This window comes from Vicia villosa, linkage group LG2, assembly GCF_029867415.1.
Source record: "Vicia villosa cultivar HV-30 ecotype Madison, WI linkage group LG2, Vvil1.0, whole genome shotgun sequence".
Lineage (NCBI taxonomy): Eukaryota > Viridiplantae > Streptophyta > Magnoliopsida > Fabales > Fabaceae > Vicia > Vicia villosa.
Genome location: NC_081181.1, coordinates 47195628 through 47202046, shown reverse-complemented (window position 1 = coordinate 47202046; position 6419 = coordinate 47195628). Strand labels below are relative to the sequence as shown.

The window sequence follows — 6419 nt, the reverse complement described above, 5'->3', positions numbered from 1 at the left end:
ATTGTGATTGAAAATAACATGTGACTCCCTTTTCCTTATGCATGCTTACTCTGTTTGATTGTATGATATATTTGGGGTTAGAAAAGGGGTGTTACACTTTCTTCCACAAAACATGTGCCGGAAGTGATGTTTCGTCACTTTCCGTCTCGTCTAACTATGCATTGACACAAATAATAAGATAATTAATTATAACACATTGAGACAGTTAATAAGATCGTAGCATTTATATATACTTACAATTTTTTGCTGTAAGGGTGCATATCCCAAATGCCCTTTTCTGTATGGATACATGGGTTTTGATGCTCTCTGGCGATTTATGTCACTCTCTTGAATTTCTCATCTTCTACTCGTTTGGCTACAAAATCATCCCATTCTTCAGGTCCAATTGAGTTGCTATACTTCATTGGACGATCCGCTTTAACAAAATTTCCTTGCTTATCCTTAAGATACTTGTTTGTTAAAAAAGCTTTCCACCCTCCATGTCTTTTTTCGGCCAATTGAAGTGAATACTTTTTTCGGTTATCTTTAATGTTAAAAAACCTCTATGAAAAAACATACACATATAGTGTGTTAGTATAAGTAATTTAAACACATTATCATCAACAAAAAGCAAATAACAACAATCAAATATGGTACCTTTATGTCAGTCCAAATTGTATCTTTACCAGAATCCAACTCTTCTTTAGTCCATCTATTAGAGGTGACTGGAGTGTGTATACGAGCAAGTGTACCAATATAGCTTTTCAACTTTGCACCATTAGGCTCAATTAGTTGGTTATCATCATTTCAATTTACATCATATTTTACTCCTCTATCTCTACCAAGAATATTTTTCTCATAATAGTGATGCCTCGTGTGATTTCTCCTCTGAAGTCTTATCTAGAGCATTTGTATCTTGTGAGTTTTCTTGATTACTAATATATGATTCATTTCTAATATATGATTCATTCGCTATAATATTCTCATCTTGATCATTTCTAGTAAACGATTCAATCTCAACATCAATATCACCTTCATCTCCAATGATTTCATCAACTACTTTGTTAGATAAAAGCACTATAGACCATTTCGTACTTGTCGGGTCAGTGACATAGAACACTTGTTTAGCTTGAGATGCTAGAATAAAAGGCTCGTCTTTGTACCCCACCCTATTAAGATCCATTTGCAAAAATCCTGACTTATCCATTCATATGCCATTATTATTTTCAACCCAGTTGCAACCAAATATAGGAATCCGAAACTTCTCATAATCAAACACCCAAATGCGCTCGATAACCCCAAAATATGACAGATTTGCAAATTTGGGGTTTAAGTCCTTCATGATGGAACATAGTTTGGTTCTAATTATATTTTAGTGTTTTGATGATAACAAGCAAACAAATTTTGTGTAAAGCAAACATGGTACTCTAATCATATGTTTCTAATTTCAGAAGATATACCAGTACCAGCAATCAGAATTTGAAGAATCAGAACTTAAAGCTAGAGAAACTTCTGATACCGCATGCTGAAGACATTTCACAACAGAAGTTGAAGAACAAGACTGAGCAGAAGTTTATGCTGATTGATTCAAATTAAACCGTTGAAGATACCTATTGATCAAGAGTCCACCTAGAAAACACTGACTATGATGGGTCACCTTTGGGATAGATCTCAAGGAAGATATAGATATGTGGCAAGAAGTAACAATGCTGGCTTGCAAAGAGATAATAGTGATGAGGAAAATAACATGGAAGATGTGGAAGGTGAAAATGATGCTTCAATGGATGAAGATGAAGATGAAGACCAAGGTGGAGAAAATGCTCATATTATGAGCTTTCTTGAAGTTATGCGTCTCCAACAGGTTGAGAACTCCACTCTTATGAATGGGCGTCTCTCTACCTTATCAAACCGGGTTGCAGAACACGGTGAACAATTTTCGGCATACTCCATCCTCCAAGATCAACGGTACAACACGATGTATGGTATGATGGAGTTTCAAGAAAACAACTTCAACACCTTCACCAACCACTTCACGCAACACTTCCCTCTCCACCAACCTCCAAATCCACCACCACAAGGAGGGAATGAGAATGATGAAGATTAAAGCCCTTTTTCCAAAATTTGTACTTTGCATTGTTTATGATCTTTAGACTGTTTGTTTCTATTTTATTATCTCTTATTGCTTACTTTGTGTTGGTTGTAAGTTGAACACCAAGTGAGTACTCAAACTTTGGTTGTTTTATTTATGTTATTTCCCTCTTTTTACCTTTCTCTAACATCTCTTTATGTGATTGCTTGTTGGACTTATTGATTGCAAAGTAGAAAATGATCTAACCATATGTGAACTTTTATGATATTCTTTATGACATATTGCTTTATCTATTTTTTATGTTGTCAATGGGGGAGAAGCAAATGGAAGCTAAAGAAAGAGATGAAAAGCCGGAACAAAATGCGACACAAGGGAGTGCACCAAGATAGGGGGAGAATTCTCTCTAGGAGCCTTTGAGTTTTTCCTTTTATTGTCACGAGATTCAGGCTTTGAGACAAGTTTTGCCATCATCAAAAATGGGGTGTGTATGTGAGGGCAATGAAGTGTTTCAATGATGTCAAAACGTGTCTTTCGAGTTTGGAAGTGACTCTTGACAAAGAAGGAAGCACGAAGGATCACAAAAATTAGCATTTTTGAATGTCTCGGATGCATAGGTCGACCTACACATTGTTCAAGTCGACTCATGGTTACAAAAATTGGAAACTTTGGATATTTCATAAGCTCAGGTCGACTCATGGTTTTTTGGTGCAGCCTCGGGAAAGCTCAGTACGACCCATAGGTCGACGCATCCTGGAAATCAAAATTGAAAATCATAGGTCGACGCATGGCCCACTACTACAGAAAAGGGCTACCAAAGCGCTTTTTTTGGGCTACTAAAGCGTTTTAAAGCGCTACCAAAGGCAGCGCTGCCATAGGTAACGAAAGCGCTTTTGAAAGCGCTCTGGTAGCCCCCCTATAAGAGCGCTTTTTCCAGAAAAGCGTTCTGGTAGCCCCCCTATAAGAGCGCTTTTCTAGAAAAGCGCTCTGGTAGCCCCCCTATAAGAGCGCTTTTTCCAGAAAAAGCGCTCTGGTAGCCCCCCCTATCAGAGCGCTTTTTCTGGAAAAAGCGCTCTGGTAGCCCCCTATAAGAGCTTTCGTAGGTTGCGTTTTTTTTTATGCTTTTTTTTAATCTTAGGCAGCGCTTTTAGTAATAAAGCGCTTTAGTAGGTGGCCCTTCAAGAGCGTTTTTTAAAAGCGCTGTCGTTGCTAAATGAGGTATTTTAAAATGCAACCTGTAATTTAAGCCTCCCAGTTCGACCTGTAATATTTTCGACCTGCAATATATTTTCAACCTGTAATATTTTCGACCTGTAATATATTTTCGACGATATATTTTCAATCATAGGTAGGACAATATATATATACTAATATAATACCATTATAATATCCAAAATTATATATTTATATATATATATATATATATATATATATATATATATACATCATTATAGTTCCTGTCAAACAAACTAAATCATGTAAAGTATGATATATATACAAAAAGTTTCACATGTAACTAACTCATGTCAAACAAACTAAATCAGTAACATCAACAATATTATACTTCAAATATTGGCAACAGTATGAACAAAGTTAGTAACCACCCTAGAGTACTATAATATTATACTTCAAAAGTTTGATCGTTTCCCGGCCTGGTCATGCAAAGTATGAACAGAACAACACGATCAATTAAAGGCTCAACAACAACAAAAACAAACATGAAACAAACTATCAGTTTCAAATCAATCCACCAAAGTACTACATAACAAAATAATGTAGTCATAAAACTGTTCACACAATAATGTATTCATACCTATATGAATAGTTGCTGAATATAAAATTGACACAATTCCTCTTTGATTTCTTCCAACTTAAGTCTCATGTAAGAAGCAGCATAGAAGTCATCAAAGTACTACATAACAAAAACATAATATGAATGATTTAGTTAAATGTAATAAATTATAAGAAATTATCTTAAGTTATAAATCCATACCGTGATTGGAATCTCTAATTGATTCATTTGAATGATTTCTTTCATAAACCTCAAAACATAGTATCCGCAATCTGAACTGTTTCGCTGTATCGGACACTACATAGAAAAACAAATAAGATTTTATAGTTGTCTTGTTTTATCAAGTAGCATAAATATTATAAGAAAAATTGTGAAAGTTAATGTACCTCCACTTTGATCCAAGTAATGTTGTTTGATTTAGTCCGGGATACCTGTGCGTCTCTTTGACTTCGGAACACTTGTATTGATCTAACAAAAATATAAAAGCATATGTTTAGATCAATCTCACAAATAATTAAATATATAAATATACACGAATATTTAGAACGATCTCACTTACGTATCAACCATTGACTTCATAGCCGGATAATTGGTCCACTCACCATCTACCGAATTCAGAAAATATACCACTTCTCTTATAGGGTTGATAGCAAGCAACAACCAGTGTGCTCTATAAATTAAAACAATAGTTTATATGAATATTTTGCTACGCAAAAGAAACAAAGATTAGATGAACCAAGAATAAGAAACTAACCCTACTGGTCGGGTATTATACGCCCAAAGAATTAGACTTTCTGTATTGCCGGTGGACAGGAATCTATCAACTAAGCGCTGTCTAACTGATTCCGTTTCTGTAGCAATTGTCATTCTACTGCAATGGGCGGAAGACACGAAACGGAATCTGTTTGACAATGCAGTCCCGCGCAACACTTTGTCATACAACAACCTTAAATAAAAACATAATAAACATTAGATTATTTTCATTGAAATGTGTAAATAAATTGTTTGACTAATTAAATAATATATCGGATGAGTGAATATTACCGGATGTATGAGTGCATATTACCGACGCCTAGTTGTTCATGCGTAATAATCTCTTCCAAGTCATCTAGTGCAATATTTGACATGAATTCAATACCGAAGATACCTTCATCCATATTGATTTCACGGAAAGCACCACCCTTCAAATCGGACATATCAACAAGTGTTCCGAGCGTCGTCCGGTATCGAGGAACAAAAGCACCACCTTTTTTTGCCGCTGGCTTCGGAGGACCCTTGGGTGGTACGCTATGAACTTGCTGCGTCACTTGTTGTGACCCCCGAGCAGATGCCTAAAAATCATATAAGTTAGGTAAAATATAAAATCATGCAGTTTTAGATTCAGATTATATATTAACACTTTAAATGTACCTCTTTTAGTGATGCAACAGACTCCTCCTCCTGTAAAATCCCTTTACCCTTAATTGCGGGTTTTGTAGGAGCAGTCTAAAATTAAAATGTAAAAAATAATTAACGTAACGGTGCAGAATTGACATTCGAAAACTAAATGATTCATAATGGTTTTCAATATACCTCATCACCAATGATAATGAGCTCCGAGGGCCATGCAACAAATGACCCTATTGCATCTCGCATCAATGTTGTCTCTGAGACCATGTCAAGTACCGGTAGCACCGCATCATGATCTAATACAACATCAACTGATACTTTCAGGTGTCCATCCGGGAGCGGTCTATGGTGATGTAAATCTCCCGAAGTGTTGTGCAATTTTCCCTTGCCAACTAGGCGATAATTCGGTGACGGTAAGTATAGTTGGCAAGATGAAATGCCCTAAACCAATAGTAAATATAGAGTCATTATCATTAATAAAATAGAACAATTTGTAAGGAAAAAAATTTATAATTACCTCGGGAAATTTTATTTGACAGTTGATACTAGCTTTATCACTAGTTTCTTTCACCGATGAAGTATTGCACTTTTCTCTCATATACATCTCTTTATCTCTTTGCAATTCAGAGACTTGTGCTTGTAATTCCTGCAATTTTTGCAACACTTCTTCATTGGTAGGATTTCTTCTCCTAGAATGCTTGTAAAAAGAGGTTGGAGTCACACCATGACCTTTACCCCTCACCCGACAAGGATACTCAGGAGCATCTAGTGCTCTACTAAGTACGCTCCTATCATCCTGGTACTCACCGGTGGATACCGATTGCGACATGGTCTCCTGTAATTCATTTACATTTCAATAATTATTAGTGGAGATAAAAAATCAATTATATATTACAAAACATTTGATTTAATTAAAGACACAGTGTTATACTTACACATTCAGCATAAACTCTTTGAACATCGGGATCGACAACTTGATTCTTGCCCACACGAGCTTCCTTCCACAACACATGTACTGGAAGTGAGGTTTCCTCACTTTTCGTCTCCTCTAACTATGCATTGACACAAATGATAAAATCGTCAAATAAAACACATTTAGACAATTAATTAAAACGCATTTCTATTTACTTACAATTTTTTCCTCTAAGCGTGCATATCCCAAACGCCCTTTTT

At 35.7% G+C, this 6419-nt stretch overlaps 1 long non-coding RNA gene across 1 annotated transcript; it reads right to left on the bottom strand.

Annotated features, from left to right (window-relative positions):
* Positions 1 to 4106: 4106 nt before the first annotated feature.
* Positions 4107 to 4541, bottom strand: LOC131646139 (uncharacterized). Its single transcript, XR_009297311.1, has 3 exons — positions 4417 to 4541; positions 4244 to 4325; positions 4107 to 4154 (listed from the first exon to the last, which is right to left on the bottom strand). It is a non-coding gene; the product is annotated as an uncharacterized LOC131646139 (long non-coding RNA).
* Between the last annotated feature and the right edge of the window lie 1878 nt (positions 4542 to 6419).